Below are 17,458 nucleotides of genomic sequence, written 5' to 3' on the forward strand. Positions count from 1 at the left end.
CGGAACCGACTCGAAGGCACTTAACAACAATCAACAATTATGTGTTGGTGTGGCACTGTGGGTTAATGTGCTGGACTACATGGTCAGTTTGAACCACAAGGTCGGCGGTTCAAGCTCACCAGCTGCTCCTTGGAAACCCTATACAAGGTCACTATGAGTCACAACCGACTCAATGGCACTTCAACAACAAAATAAGCAATTAAGGTTTTTGAAAAAAGCCACCCAATTGTGATATTTTTGTTAAACCAGCACTAGAAAAGTAAGACACTCAGGATTCCTTGGTTAGACAGTGGTGAGTGGTGATTCAAAGCCAGCATATGCAGTTCAAGAGGGAGACAAGAACCAAAAGGAGATCGAGAAGACAACAGACCTAGGTTCAATGTGAACAGGTCAGAAACTGCAAATTGAGGGTTTGGATTGACCCAGAATCATTATGTACTGGTGTGGTGCTGTGGGCTAATGTGCTGGGCTGCAAAGTTGGTTTGAACTGCAAGGTCGGTGGTTCAAGCTCATCAGCCGCTCCTCGGAAACACCAACATTTAAAAATTACTGATAAGTTTGCAAGCAAATTGTGGAAATGCCCAATATATTAAGAAGACAGGTTTGGTGTTTTATTTATTTATATATTTTTTGCTTTTATAAGACAAAACCGATACCCTTTTTTGTTGTTGTAGTTGTTAGTCCACTAAATATTTTGTCCTTATGCTGAAAGCCTACTTGAGCATAAAGTGCTATGTTATATGTTATCTTTTGGTCCTAGGGTCATCTCTTTTCTCTAAAAATACTCAGGAGATTGAGACAAATATGAGGTGGGAGGAGGAAGGGAGGGAGGGGGAGGGGAGGGAAACCTTGTAGTTTCCAAGGGTGCTGAGAGACAGACACTAATTTGACCATGAGCATTTGGGGGAAATAACTACCTGGAACTCACACCCAAGCTGTCTGTGTGTTGGAATGCGTCCAAGTACCTATGAACACGAATGCTAGGCTTGTGGGTAGGGTGAGCTGAGGCGAAGGGGATTGTGGGAGCTCCCAAGTGCTTCACCCAGTGGACTTCTGGGAAATATCCAGTGTTCTCTATCATGGCCGCCCCTAGGTAAGGGTGACGGGCGGTCGTGTCTGTCACCATTGTCACTGCTCTCAGAGGTTGTAGGGCAGGGGCCACGGCCACCGCCCGGAGTGGACAAGGCGGAGGTTTGTACCACTTTCTATGGGCCGAAAGCGAAGGAGCCACACGTACACACGTCCTGTCTCCCGCCGCCCGAGGGCAGGGGAGCGGAAGTGAGAGGGTGAGAAGAGATGGGGGAATCAAGAGACTGACGGACCAGCGGCGACGATTGATGGCGTCGGTGTAGGATTAAGGCGCTTTGCCACTCTGTTGTGCGTCTGTGTTGACGTTGAGATGTGTGAATCTTTCAGTTATTTGGTGTCAGAGTCAGGATGGCGCTAAGGGAGAGGCGTTGACAGATGAGTGGAGAGTAAAATCAGCAGGTCGAAAACGTGTTGTTGGCCGCCCACCAGCAGTGGCAGGCCCTTGATTTCAGATTCTAATTTGAATGAGTTGATTTCCTAACAAATGACCAAGTACTTGCCCTAAGCAGAGTACTGCAAGAGGCTCTGAATGAGGAAAGAAATTAGTCAACTTCATTCTAGATATTGTCACGTTGTCAGTTGCTATCTGAATTTCCTGGGTGGGTGGTGCATACACGTGAACACCAACACCTTGGCTGCTAACCAAAAGACTGCAGGTTTGAGTCCACCCAGAGGAGCCTCAGAAAACAGCCTGGTAATCTATGTCCGAAAATTTAGCCACTGAAACCCCTCTGTGGAGCTCAGTTCTACTCTTGACAGCTGGCTCAAAGGAAATTGTGACAAACATGAGAAGGGGGAGGGGGGGCAGGGAAAACTGTTGTCGTTTCCAAGGGCGATGGGAAATGACACTAGTTTGACCACGTGCATCTGGATCTAGAGATGGGGAGTCCTGGTGTGGCGCTTCCGGTTAATTTGCTGGACCGCAAGGTCAGTTTGAACTGCAAGGTCGGCAGTTCAAGCTCACCAGCCACTCCTGGAAACCCTACACAGGGTCGCTATGAGTAGGAACTGACTCAACGGCAGGCACGCAACAACAACAACAACAACAATTACAACATGAGGGAGCTTCAAAAAGTTTGTGGAAAATTAGAATGAAAAGATAATGGAATTTTTCCACAAAAATTTTGATGCCTCTAAAATGAGATGGAAATGATTACCTACTAGGGTAAATGATTACCAAACTCACCTGGGGGTGGGGCATGAGACAATTCTTTGATGAGATACATATTTTCAATATAAAATAAAGGCAAAAACTATGTATAGTTTTCTCCCAAATATATTCCCTCCTGTTAAGGTTAAGTGCACCTACCTTGAGAACTGAGTAGTTTATTTTTAATGAGAACTTTTGCACTGTCACTTCCAGAACCTCTGTGAGCAAGGCCTCTCCTCTCCTTGCAGATAAAGCATCAAACTCTGGGTAATGCTGTAGTCCAGGACTTGCAGACTCTGGTCTAAGCATTTGTACGTTTTTAGTGCAGCCCTTTGGTTTGCCAGCAAATTCATTTCACAACAGTAATTGTGCACCCACCAGAAATCCAAAGCAATTTTTAAAAACCCGTGAATCGTCAAACTTGCTGCTGTGATCACTAGTTTACCAGAGAAACACCAGTGTGCCAGAAAATCTAAGTCAGTGATTCTAAGACTTTAGTGTGCATCAGACTCAACTAGAAGACTTGTTAAACTTGTTTCTATTGTGTCCACGCGAAAGAATGGCAGTGTTCCTAAAAATTATGTTTGAAGTTTTAAAAAATAGATAAGTAGTTATGACAACCTGAAATAGATTGCTAGGTCCAACCTGCAGAATTGATGATTCAATTGGTCTGGGTTGGGTCCTGGAACTTACATTTCTAACAAGTTACTGGGAGATGCAGATGCTAGTGGTCCTGGAACTAACAGTGTTGCTGTTAAGTGCCACCAAGTTGGATCCGACTTATAGCAACTCTGTATAGGGTTTCTAGGGAGTGACTGGTGAGTTTCAACCCCCATTCTTGCAGTTCAAACCGAATCCTGAAAGAACATCTGTAGGGAAGACTAGGCATACTTCTAAAGGCCAGGCATGTCTGAACTAAGTTTCAGTGGATATGGAATGAAGTCCCTGGTGGTGCAAACAATTAATGTGCTTGACTACTAACTGAAAACTTATCGGTTCAAGTTCACATAGAGGCACTTGGAAGAAAGACCTGGCAATCTACTCCTTTCTTTTTTTTAAAAACTTTTTATTATAAAGTGAGTGATCATCAGTGTTACATTCAACAAATTATATACTTCATTTCATCAAGCCCTTCAATGTGATATCACCCATCCTACTTCCTTCCTGTGTACCCCACTTCTGTTCCTCCTTTCCCAACACCTCAGAACTCTATCCCTAGGCAAATGTGTCCTTTTGATCTTGAATGGTTGATCATTCTATGGTGTGCTTACTTCACTAGTGCTGTTTGCCCCTCACCCCCCCCCAATTCAGGAGCTTGAAAAAGTCAGGATGCTTGGCTAAATATTAGGCCACAGGGATGAGTTCAGTTCCAGACCAGAAGGGTGACCAAGGACCATAGTCTCGGGGTTGCATGTTAAGTGTCATCTGCCTTATAGGGTTGCTATGAGTTGGAATTTGACTCTACAGGAACAGGATAGGTTATTTACAGTGGAATTTACATCACCACTTATTTTTCTATTGTGCCCACGCGAAAGAATGGCAGTGTTCCTAAAAATTACGTTTGAAGTTTTAGAAAATAGATAAGCAGTTATGACAACCTGAAATAGAAAAATCAATATTAAGAGGCAGAATTGAGAAGGTATGCTTGATGGGTTTTTTTCCCCCCAACCCTGCATAAAGAAGAAGCAATCAGTTTATTCACACTAGAGCTCAGAGAGGGAACAAAAAATCCTATTGTGCCAGTGCTTCTCACAGAGCCTTCCTTTAAGGATTGGCTCTAAACAGTCTACTAGAGGGTGACTGCCCAAAGTTCTACGCACCCTCAGCCCCTGTTCGGATCTTGAAAAAGGCTAGGGTACATTTTCAGAAATGTTAATGCTGCATGCCAAATCTCCCCAGGCCAATTCCAAACAAGACAAATGAAACCCCAAATCCAAACACATAGACACTTAAAACAACAAAAAAGTCTGAACAAACCAGCATGATGCTGTTGCAGAAATCTAAAGGATCTAATCACACCTACATTCCAAGGGATTCAGTAAGATACTCACACATGACTTGAAAATTATTCAACTTGTGCACATGGTTGGTGAGCCTGTCACTTTTACTTGCACATTGATCCCTCTCCCTCCAGTTCTCATCTCTACCTAATCCACACCTCATATTACAGGTGTGGATTATATATAATTAACTATAAAATATGAGGGCATAAAAGGAAATAAAACAAACCTACATTGGTTTGACTATGCAGCACTGTTTCCTAAATGATTTCTAAGTTTGTTGTTGTTGTTGTTAAGTGCCGTCGAGTCAGTTCCGACCCATAGCGACCCTGTACAGGGTTTCCGAGGGTGTAAATCCTTACGGGAGTAGAAAGCCTCATATTTCTCCCGCGGAGCAGCTGGTAGTTTCGAACCGCTGACCTTAAGGTTCGCAGCCCGATTTCTAAGTAGAAATAATTTAATATTGTTGCAGGAACACTCAATAGCTCAGAGACCCAGAGAGGAGAATGGTGAATGCTAAAGAGAATTTTGGTCCATGTGTATCAGAGCAACAAACACATAATTATGCCAAAATTCAAATTTGGATGGAATTGTTTTCAACCCAAATTTTCTGCAAGTTACAGCTGGTTCCTGGAGCAACTTTAAATTAGTCCTTTTGAGAGCAATGGGACATGTATGATGCACTTATATTTTTTGCCTCTCTTGGGACTTGGATGTTGATGTTCCCCTTATAGTATGGCATCTGGCAGGGATATGTTTCATAATTTTATAACAGAAGAAACGTTTAGTGGCACCAAATCAGTGTTTATTGAATGAGAGGGCACTTTCCATTGTTAAGAATGTGTAAAACTTTTGTTTGGTGTAAGTATGTGTATGGTTGCCTGTGTCTCATTTGAAAGTTATAGTTTTGGTGATGATGTAATTTTCAGTGAATAATTTATTTTCAGCCGCAGTGCTCCAATACCATATCTTTACATGAATCACTTGTGCCCTCTTTGTTTGCCAGCCTTCCTTTCCCTAGAGGTAGTTTTTGAATGCAAGCTATGCTAATTTTTGTTTACAGCACCTTGCCACAAGGGGGCAGATGTGACTAGCTTTCCTTCAAGTTTACTCTATTTAGGCAGTTTACTGTAGGCTGGGAAATAAAAGAACTGGAAGGCCCTCCTTTCTTGTGAAGAACCAGCTGGGAGTAAGCTGGGTGCCAAATGAAAATGGCATAGGACTCTTGGTGTGGCACTGTAGGATAAAGCACAGGACTACGACGTCTGTTTGAACCATAAGTTTGGTGGTTCAAACTCGCTAGTCGTTCCTTGGAAGGCCTATAACAGGGTCACTATGAGTCAGAATCAGATGGCACTTAACAACAACAACAACATGGCTCTGACAGTGATTTAGAAGGATAATGCAGCATTAAAAAGAAGACTGGAACAAAAATCATGTGTAGCTGTGGCCCGGTGCCTTTATGTGTTTCCCCATACTTCCAAAAGTTTCACACAATTAAAAAAAAAAAAAAATCTAAGAACAAACTATTTTTTTCATGTCTCATCCCACCTAACATACCCCCACAGTCCAGGGGTTCATATATCTCTCACATAATATTTATCAAAATCCATCTTACCTAAGAGTTTAACATGACTCAAAAACTCAGTGTTTATTTCAGTTACTCAGCATGCATTCCTTTACTGAAAAAACGGGTATCAACCAAATCTAACAAACATAAAATAACTGAGTCATGAAAGGGTTATAATGTATGTATGTCTAACCTAAGGTGGTTTGGGCTTTCTGGTCTGGCACTTAATCAAGAAGCTGCAGAGGTCTGTGTTTTATTAGGGACAGGATTTCTGAGAGTGAGAGTCCTTGCATGAAGTCGGTGAAAAGTGTAGAATCTTTTTGCTGTAGTGTTGATTCCAACTCATAGCAATTCTATAAGACAAAGTAGAACTGCCCCATAGGGTTCCCAAGGTTATACATCTTTATGGAAGCAGACTGCCACATCTTTCTTCTACTGACCACTGACCTCTTGGTTAGAAGGTGAGCACGTAACCACTGTGCCACCAGGCCTCCAGGAACCAGGGGAGAGGAAAAAGGGTTGTTATCATAATGTCACATTTTATCTTTGCAGAATAAGATTGAGGGAAAATAAAGAACTCCCTGGCAAAAGGAGGAGGCAGAAAAGTTCTGGAAACTGATATTTGCAATTGATCATCCAGTTATCCTGTGTCTCGAATGTTTTCCCTTAGGGGATGCTTTGGCACTGTTATGCCAGAAGCCCCGTTGCCCGTACTGTGTGTTGGAGACAAGGCACTGTTGTCATTGCTATTTGGATAATCTTTACTTCATTGGGTGATTTGGAGGACCTACTTAATTTGATATTATATTTTTACTATGGTTGGTGGTGGTTATGTGCCATGGAGTCAGTTTCGACTCATAGCAACCCTATATAGGGTTTCCAAGGCTGTAAATCTTTACAGGACCACAAAGCCTCATATTTCTCCGTTGGGTTTGAAGTCTGAGGAATTAAAATAATTACCTTCCAAATTCAAAGTCTGATTGAAATCTGGGGTTCTGGGAATAAAAAATGATCTTGGCCAGAAATTTGTTCTCTGATATCAGGATTTTTAGTGGAATCTCTAGCCAAAGAACAGCAGGAACCCACCTGTGGTTGAACACATTGGATTCATTACACATTGCATCAAGGGAGAATGCACACCAAGAAGAAACTCTGGGACATCTCAGTAAAAGGGGTTAGGAAGAACTTCTTACAGAATTTGTTCTTGTGTCATGTGATTTGGGGGAGGATTTCAGGGCGCAAACTTTGCTCCAGATTGGGATTTTATCAAGAAATGGAGTCACTCTATGATGGATATCTTAATGAGTTTCATCTAGAAGGGCAATAAACTGGAATAGGCTAATGCATAAATAAGTGCCCGTCATTCATATTAGCCAAAATAGGATGATGTTTGGTCATTTTTGTGGTTTGGCCAAAGTTCATGTTTATTTCTTTTTAGTGGTCTTGATTTCTGTTTTGATACAGAGTAGCCTTTTCTGATGCTGGTGTTCTATGAGATTATATTAATCAGGAGAATCCCAAGGCCTAACTGTGAGGGACAGGTAGTTCCTAGCCACATCAAGGTATAGTTGATAATAACATGCCAGCTCCCCGCAACTGCCATAAAGTCAGTTCCATCTCAAAGGACTGCTTTTATCTTCAGACCTCAATTCGAGGTCCAGCAACTGTAGGAGACCAAACTCCCTCTCTGCCAGGGCTCATACTATGGTAGATAATGGTCTGATATGATAAACAAGACAGGTTTGAGGTTGGCTGTGGATGGGTGTATTTGAGTCCCTCTAGCCCCCAGCACCACACCAGGACTCCCAACAGAACTCAGGAATCCTGGTATAATGCTGTAGAATAAGCACAGGACCACAAAGTTGATTTGAACCGCAGCAGTTCCAACATACCAGTAGCTCCTCAGAAACCCTGTACAGGGTCACTGTGAGTCTAACTGACTTGATAACACTTAACAACAACAGAATTCGGGAGCCTCGTATAAAATAGTCCCCTGGGTTATTATTTCATTTGAAAAAAAAAGATCATTTCAGGGTATACTTAAACTAGATAAGTAGGGAGAATGTGATTGATTATATTTTTCAAAGATGGCAATGACAGTATCTCTCACCCCATCCTCTCTTCTACAGTGCCATGTTACCATCTTTCCACTGTGAAGTAGAGTAATAGCCCCTCTACTTTGAATTTATCTGGGTAGGCTTTAACTGTTTTGTTGTTAGGTGCCTTCCAGTCACTTCCAACTCATATTGCAACCTTGTACACAACAGAATGAAGTACTGTCTGGTGTGCGCCATCCTTACAATTGTGTATTTGAATCCATTATTGCAGCCACTGTGTCAATTCATATCATTGAAGGTCTACCTCTTTTTCACTGACCAAGCATGATGTCCTTCTCCAGGGACTGGTTCCTTCTGATTACATGTCCAAAGTATGAAAGGACAAAGTCATGCCAGCCTCACTTCTAAGGAGCATTCTGGCTGTATTTCTTCCAAGACAGATTTGTTTGTTCTTCTGGTAATTCATGGTACTTTCAATAATCTTAGCCAACATCATAATTAAAATTCACCAATTCTTATCTAGTTTTCCTTATGCCATGTATCGGAGCTCGTAAGTTTGACCTATATTTTCAATGGTGATCTCTATAGTTCTAGGTTTTAACATTTATGTCTTTAATCCATTTTGAGTTCATTTTTTATATGGTGTGAGAGATGGGTCTTGCTTCAATATCTGCAAATGCATTTCCAACTTTGCCAGAACCACTTGTTGAAGAGAGTGTTTCTTTCTCATTTAATGTATTTTAGCCTTTTGTTGAAGATCAACTGACCATAGGTAGATGGATTTACTTCTGGGTTCTCAATTTTGTTCCACTGATCTATGTGTCTTTCATTGTACCAGTACCAGGCTGTTTTGACTACTGTGGCTGTGTAGTAGGTTTTGAGATCAGGAAGTGAGAGGCCTCCTACTTTGTTTTTCTTTTATAATAATGCTTTGCTTATCCAGGGTCTCTTTCCTTTCCACATAAAGTTAGTGATTAGTTTTTCCATCTCGTTAAAGAATGATACTGGAATCTGGATTGGAATAGCATTATATGTATACATTTTCACGGTTTTTCACAATTTGACATTTTCCCAATGTTAATTAAGTCTTCCTATCCATTTCTGCAGATTTTTTTTTGGTTTCTTGTAGTAATGTTCTGCAGTTTTGTTTGCATAGGTCTTTTGTTTCTCTGGTTAGATTTATTCAATGCGCTGGACTGCAAAGTTGGTTTCAACCGCAAGGTCAACGGTTCAAGCTCAACAGCTCCTCCTCAGGAAGTCTGTACAGGGTTGCTGTGGGTCGGAACTAAACAACATTTCACCTTTTGTGTGGCTATTGTAAATGGTACTGTTTTCCTCATTTTATTTTCAGAGCTTTATTAGTGAGTTCTGGTGTGGCGCTGTGGGTTAATGCGCTAGACTACAAACTTGGTTTGAATTGCAAGGTTGGCAGTTCAAGCTCATCAACCGCTCCTTGGAAACCCTATACAGGGTCAAAACTGACTTGACGGTACTTAACAACAACAACATTAGTGTAAAGGAATCTGACTAATTTTGTGTGCTGATCTTGTACCCTGCAACTTTGCTGAATCAAAAAATAAGTTCCAATTATTTTCTTGTGGAATCTTTGGAATTTTCTATATGCAAGGAGCTCTGGTAGCGTAGTGGTTACGAATTGGACTGTGAACCGCAAGGTCAGCAGTTCGAAACTACCAGCTGTCCCGCGGGAGAAAGATGAGGCTTTCTGCTCCCATAAAGATTTACAGCCTCGGAAACCCTGTACAGGGTCGCTATGAGTCGGGACCGACTCCACGGCACATAACAACAACAACAACAGAATATTATCATCTGCAAATAGAGTTTTATTTCTTCTCCGCCAATTTGGATGCCTTTAATTTTCCTTTCTTGCCTTGTAGCTCTGGTTATGACTTACAACACAGTATTGAATAGGAGTGGTGATAAAAAGCATCCTTGTCTGGTTTCTGTTTGCAAGGGGAGTGGCTTCAGTTTCTCACTATTGAGAGTCATGTTGGCTGTTGGTTTTGTATGTTGAGGAATTTCCCATCTATTTCTGTTTTGTTGAGTATTTTTTTTAAATCAGGAATGAGTGTTGGATGTTGTCAAATGTCTTTTTTGCATCAATTGATACGATCATGTGATTTTTCCCCTTTGTTTTATGTATGTAGTGGATTATATTGATTGTTTTTCTAATATTGAATCATCCCTGCATACCTGGTATGAATCTCACTTTGGTCCTGATGTATTATTTTGGATATGTTGTTGGATTCTATTTGCTAAGGATTTTGTTGAGCATTTTTACATCTTTGTTCATAAGGGATATTGGTTGAGTTTTCTTTCCAATTCTAGTTTTGAAAGAGTTTCTAAAATTAATTCTAATTTTCTTTCTTAGTGATGTCTTTGCCTGGTTTTGTTATCAGAGTTATTATGCTTGCTTCATAAAATTAATTTGGGAGTTTTCCACCCTTTTTTCTGTACTATGGAATAGTTTGAGTAGCATCGGTGTCAGCTCTTCTCTGAATGTTTGGTAGAATTCTTCATTAAAGCCATCTGGGCCTGGACTTTTTTTAGCTGGTTTTTTTTTTGTTTTTTTTTAAATGACTTGATCATTTCCTCTCTTGTTATAGGTCTGTTCAAGTTTACTACTTCAGCCTGTGTTAGTTTAGGTAGGCAGTGAGTTTCTAGAAAGTTGTCCATTTCTTCTAGGTTTTCAAATGTGTTGGAGTACAATTCTTCATAATCTGTTATTATCCTTTTTATTTCCATTGGTACTGTCATGACGTCACTCATATCATTTCTTATTTATGTTATATGTATCTTTTCATTCTCTTTTGTTAGATTTGCCAATGGTTTGTCAATTTTATTAATGCTTTCAAAGAACCAACTTATTGTCTGTTGAGTCTATTGTTTTTCTATTTCATTTATTTCTGCTCTAACTTTTATTTCTTTATTTTTGGTGGCAGTAGGCTTATTTTGCTGCCCTTTTTCTAAATTTTGGAGCTGTGTAGTTAAGGTGGTGATTTTGGTTCTTTCTTCTTTTTGGATATGTGTGTTTATTACTATAAATTACCTTTTGAGCATTGCTTTTGCTGTGTCCCAAAGGTTCTGGTAAGTTGGGTTTTCATTCTCATTTGACTCAAGGACTATTTTTTTTTCCATTTTTTTATTTGTTTTATTACTCAGTAACTTTTAAGCAGGGTGTTACTCGATTTCTACGTATTTGATTTTTTCCCCTTGATCTTCCTATTGTTGATTTCTAATTTTATAGCATGATTATCTGAAAGGCTGCTTTGTAGCATTTTTATGTTTTAAATGCACTGAGGTTTGCTTTGTGTCCTAACATATGGTCTATTTCGGAGAATGTTCCATATGCTCTAGAATTGTGCTATTGTTGGGCTGAGTGTTCTGTATATATGTCTATGAGGTCAAGTTGGTTGATTGTCTTGTTTAGTTCTTCTGTGCCTTTGTTGAGCTTCTTTCTAGTTGTTCTGTCCTTCATCAGAAGTACTGTATTAAAATTTCCTACTATTATTTTAAAGTTGTCTCTTTCTTCAATTATATTAGAGTTTGATTTATGTATTTTGAGACTCTTTAATTGGGAGCATAGGTTTTTATTATAGTTATGTCCTCTTGTTCAATTGGCAGTTTAATCATGAGATAATGTCCTCTATTTCTTTATGCCTGCTTTTAAGTTTACAATAAAATAAAGTCTATTTTATCAGGGCTTAAAATTGTCATTCTTGCTTGTTTTTGATTGTCCTTATATTGATACATTTTTTTCATCCTTTGATTTTTTTAGTCTATTTCTGACTTTGTGTGTAAAATGTATCTCTTGTAAACAGAATATTGAAGGATCCTGTTCTCTTACCCATTCTTCTATACTTTGTCTCTGGAGTACCTTAGGATAAGCACTTGACCTCAAAGTCAGTCTGAACAGCATGGCCAGTCATTCAAAATCACCAGCTGCTCCTTGGAAACTGTATCAGGGTCATTATGAGTTGGAACCCACTCAAGGGCAATTAACAATAATAATCAGTAGGTATGAATTGATTGCTGTCATTTTGCTCTGTGTTTTTTTGTGTATGTGTGATGCAGCTCGTTTCTTTGTTTCACATAATTTTTCTGCATTGAGTTCATTTTGTTTGTGGGTTTTTCTTTTCATTTTCCTTATTTCTCTGTGTTAATGTCTACTAAATCTTTCTGATTTTCTTCTTTTTAAATTTTTTATGTGAAGATGTATTTTCTTTGATGTTTCCCTGTAATTTATTATATTTTTCTCCATTTAAAACAAACAGTCTGTTGTATCTTGAAATCTACTTGACTTCCTCGTAGTTTAGAAGTTCTGTATCGACACTATTCCCGCTTTTTGCTTTGTAGTTGACTTCATTTTAAATTGATATCTCTGGTTCCCTATGTTTGGTCTTGTAGGTTTGTTTTACTTTAAATACTTCTATAGCTGGATTGAATTCTGGGTGGTGTTGTCATGTCTGTTAATCTCAGCTTTTTGTCTGCTGTTGTTACTTCTCAGTCCAAAGAACACCCTTTAGTATTTTTTGTAAGGTTAGTCTTGTTATTACAAATTTTTTTCATTTCTGTTTATCAGGAAATGCCCTAATTTCACTACTGTATTTGAGGGCCAGCTTTGTTGAGCATATGATTCTTGATTAGCAATTTTGTTCTTTCAGAGTTTTTTATATGCCATTGTTTCTGCTGAGAAATCAAAGCTTAGTCTTATTGGTGCTTCTTTGTAAGTAACTTTAAGTTTTTCCTGAGCTTCTCTGAGGATTCTTTCCTTGTCTTTGATTTTGGAAAGTTTGATTATGATATGTCTTGGTGATTTTTTGGGGGGATCTATCCTGTTTGGAGTTTGTTTAGCTTCTTGTTTTTTCTTCTCATTTTTCATGATGTTAGGGAAATTTTCTTCCAACAACTCTGATAGTTTTCTTTGTACTTTTTATTGTCTTCTTGTTCTGAAATTCTCATCACTCTTAAGTTATTTCTCTTCATGTTGTCCCATGTAACTCGTAGGCTTTCTTCATGTTTTTAATTATTTTTCTGATTGCTCTTCTAGAATGCTAATGTGTTGTTGTTGTGAAGTGCTATTGAGTCAGTTCCAACTCACTGCGACCTTGTACAGGGTTTCCAAGGAGCAGCTGGTGGGTTTGAACTGCTGGCCTTTTGGTTCACAATCCAATGCTGAGCCTACAGTGCCACACCAGGAGTCAAGTATTGAGAGATTTATCTTCAAGCATACTATTTGGGCTTTCCTTGCTTTGAATCTACTCCTTTACCCTTTCAATGTATTGTCTGTTTCTGAAATCTTAGTTTTAATTTTCTGGATTTCTAATTGCAGGTTTTGTATTGTTTCAGAATTTGTGTTTATTTTGTTTGTTTTTTCTTGTAGCATTTTCCTGAATTCTTCTAAAGTTTTTTCCATGTTCTGACTTTCCTCAATGTTTCTGTCAATCCTGTGTAGGTACCTAAATATCATTCTTTTGAATTCTTTTTTCAGTTAGTTCTATTGCCTGTTCTTCTGTCGGGGTCTGCCCTCGACATAGTTGTGTTGTTCACGAGTGTTTGGTTCACGAGGAGGGGAGATCCAGCGGCGATAGGGATAGCGAAAGAATACACAGACAAACAGAAGAAGGGAGACAATGAGGCACCCCAAAGCCAGGGTGGATGCATCACTGGTGGGCAGGCTTGGGAGTACAGGCATCGTGGCCTCTGCAGGCAGCAACTCACTGCCCTGCAATCTTTACTGCATGCCTTCCAACCAGTAATGCACTGCAATCTTTACTCCAAGCCTTCCAACCAGTAATGCACACCTGGGGAGGCTCGGGCCTCTGCTTTATTCAGGGGAGGAGCTTCACACCAAACTGGGAGGGACCAAGGCAAGGTACAGCTAACATCAGTACTTTTCCAGACATTCAGGTAATTTTACATCATACTTCGCTGGTTTGAATCCCAGGCCAGCAACTTGGTTTCTCAGGCCCAATTAACATATCTATAGCCCCTGAGCACAGTTGGGGGAAGGTGAGTTCTGCAGGAGACACCCAGGTGAATGGGCTGCATCTAGAAAAGGGATTAGGGAGGATGGGTTCTTTGTCTATAGAACAAAGAACCGAGAAGTAGCTAAGATATTTTTAGTTAATCCTTTGGAGAAAGGTTTAACCTTGCAACCTTTAGTCTCGGCTTTAGGAAAATATCACATTTATTTGTGGATTTTCAAAGGCTCCGTGTATTAATTTAATATATATAACTGAATATTAAAATGAAAGCAATTTGCCATTAACTGCTAGTGGCCTCATTTGTTACACTCGGCCCTAGAGGGCCTCGAACCTCTGACCAGTCTTACACGGTCCGCAACATTCTTCCTCAGAAACATTTTTGGATTTGCATTCTCTCTTGTTTCTTTGTGTGAGCTAAAATTCTTTTGGACCTTGTGATGTTGTCATATTGATATTTAATTTATGATTGTATGTTAATGTGTTCTTATGGTCTCACCAACTGTCTCCTCTGGGTGTAGTTAGAGAATGGAAGCATGTGCTTTGTTCTGTGCTCACAGTTCATGCAACTCAGTTTATATTGGGTTTGGCTTGTGTTGGCTGCTGTTTATCATTGAGAAGGTGGCATAGAAGCTGGTGTTGGCTCTTGCCCAGTGAGTGAAGCTGCAGAGGATACAGATATGGCTGGGTTATGTAGGCACAGTTACTGTCTTCTGTTGGGTGGGAAAGAGAACCCCCCACCTCCAGCCACACACACAGCAGGAATCAAAACAGAATAAACAAGCAAGCAATCTACAGTGAAAAGTGAAAATAATAAAGGAGGAAAAAAAATTAAAACAGGTAGGGACCAGAATATAATAACTAAAAAGAGAAAAGAAGGATAGTAAAGTGGAGTTATAGAAGAAAAAACAAAAGGAAGAAATAAAATTTAAAATAGCCCATAGAAAATCCAAGGAGAGGGAGGGAAGATGAAAAGAAAGAGACTAGAGATCAGTAAAGAAAGATCAAAAAGGGGAAAAAAGAGAAGAGGGGAATTGAAAGACAGAAGAAAACAAAAGTGGAGGTTGTTGTTGTTAAGTGCTGTTGAGTCAATTCCAGCCCTGTATAGGGTTTCCAAGGAGCAGCTGGTGAGCTTGAACTGCTGACCCTGTGGTTCAAACCAACTTTGCAGTTTAGTGCATTTATCCACAGTGCCATACCAGGACTCCTAAAGTGGAGGTGTTGTTGTTGTTAAGTGCTATTGAGTTGACTCCGACCCATAGTAACCCTGTATAGGGTTTCCGAGGAGCAACTGGTGAGCTTGAACCTCTGACCTTGCAGTTCAAACCACTTTGCAGTCTGGCACATTAACCCACAGTGCCAAAAGTGTAAAATTCCACAGAATGAAAGACAAGATGTAGGAGAAAGATTAAACAAACAAAAACAGTAAAACAACAGAAGGGTAAAACCAAACCCCAAAACAAAAATGAAAGAAACATTGCAGCTGTTGGACCTGGAGAGGAGAAGACTCTGAGGGTTTCCTGTAAGTCACAAGGTGGGTGTGGGAGGGATGTGACAAGCAGAGTTCTTGGCCCTAGATGGAGTTCCTGTTGGCTTTGGTGTTATCTATGTTTAGGCTACTCAATCCAGAAGTAGTTTGTAGAGGACATTAATGGAGCTAGTTTCATTGTCTGTTAGGACCATAGAGTATCTGGGGGCAGAGTGACTGGTTAAATGTTGGCTTGGTGGCTCTGAGGGTTCTGTAGGCCCTAAGCTGAGCTCAGTTGACTCCAGGCACCAAAATGGCACACCAAAGTAGTGCAGTCAGTCCCCGCCTCACACTAGTGTTATTGTTAAGTACCCTGGAGTCGGTTCTGACTCATAGTGACCCTGCACAGGGTTTCCGAGGCTGCAAATATTTACAGGAGCAGAATGCCTCATCTTTCCCCCGCGGAATCGCTGGTAATTTCAAACTGCCAACCTTGAGGTTAGCAGTCCCATTCGTAACCACTACGCGTGTAGCTCCCAAATATGTGGCTCTGAACTCCTGGAGAGCAGGGGCTGTGCTGGGGATAGATGAGGATGGGAAATGGTCACACATCTGGTCACCAGGGGAGCATTGGGAAAAAGAAGGAATTGCACCTTTCTAGCTGCCTGTGCAACTTGGTTCTGTCAGGACACCTTCTGTTGCCAAAGCTGCTCACAAAGGCTCAAGGTGGTTATGTCGCATGTGGCCAGCCCTGCTCAGCTTCTCCTCCCAGCAAACACTCTATCCACTTCTCTAACCTTTCCTCTGAAGTTCAGGGCTCCAGGATTTTCATCTGTGTCTGTTTTATTGGTCTCATATCTTTGTTATAGCGGGTCTGTGTAGTGCGTCTGCCTAGTCTACCATCTTACTGAATGAAGTCTTGCATTTAATTTTTGACAATTTCCAGTTTTCCTAGATTCATATATCATTCTGGTTATTTAATATACTGATTATTAATGGATGTTTCTTTTCATTTTGATTCTTGCCCTATCAGCAGATTAAGGCCCTGAAAGCTTTGCTCTATCCATATCAACTCTACTTTGAGGAGGCAACTCTTCTCTAATTGTATTTTGAGTACTTTCCAACCTGAGGGGCTCATCTTCTGGCACTGTATCAAACTGTATTGATCAACAAACCCTGAAACCCCCGATGCTGTTGAGACAATTCCGATTCATAGCAACTCTAGAGAACAGAGTAGGACTGCTCTGTAGGGTTTCCAAGACTGTAAATCATTAAGAAATGGAGCCTCATCTTTCAACCATGGAATGGCTGGTAGGTCCAAACCACTGACTTTTCAGTCAGCAGCGTATTGACCAATAGAGTAGGGAGGAATGAGGTTGGGCCATAAAAGGTGTTACAGTTTTTCTGTCCTATCTGCAGGGACATTGATGTTTAGAGTCCTGGTTATTACATTTGGCTGCTTACTACAAAGATGGGAGGTTCTAGACCACCCAGAAGTGCCTCAAAAGAAAGGCCTATCTACTTCAGAAAAATCAGCCACTGAAAACCCTGTGGAGCACAGTTCTACTCGGATACCTATGGGATTCACCATTAGCTGGGGCTGCCAAGCTGTGAGAAATCCCAAGCCCATGATGATGCTGTAAAGGTCCTCTGATCATCTCCAACTGAGGTTTGATTAAAGCCCCAGCCACTGAATTTTTCCAAGTGATGGAACAGAAACAAGTCATTCCTACTGTTTCCTGTCACAATTTTGAACCACAGAATCTAAGAGCAAAATGATTGTTTTATGCCATCAAGTTTTGGTGTGGTGTGTTATGAAACAATGGTAACCTGATCAGAGGTGGGAAGTTTTGTTAACATAAAGGGAACAAGGAAGGTAAAGTGTTGGTAGAGAGGAATTTTGCTAGTTGACAAAACATTTAGTTTTGTTGCTGGTGAGAGGTTCACAGTTTTGACGTCTGTGGACAGAAGAGGAAAAAGTGGAAAGTTTTCTAGTATACAAAAGGTGAAACTTGTGTAGATAATTTTACCTCTTTTTAAAATAAGATCTTGGAACTCCTTCATTATTTACTGAACATCTTGATTAAAACTAACACAAGTGTGTGGGGATTTCTGTAGTGGC

General features: G+C 40.3%; 1 pseudogene; it reads right to left on the bottom strand.

The window, feature by feature from the left end:
• LOC102842096 overlaps positions 1 to 17,458 on the bottom strand; it is a 104,791-nt pseudogene that overhangs the window by 6,346 nt on the left and 80,987 nt on the right.

Source organism: Chrysochloris asiatica, unplaced genomic scaffold, assembly GCF_000296735.1.
Source record: "Chrysochloris asiatica unplaced genomic scaffold, ChrAsi1.0 scaffold00389, whole genome shotgun sequence".
NCBI classification, from domain to species: domain Eukaryota; kingdom Metazoa; phylum Chordata; class Mammalia; order Afrosoricida; family Chrysochloridae; genus Chrysochloris; species Chrysochloris asiatica.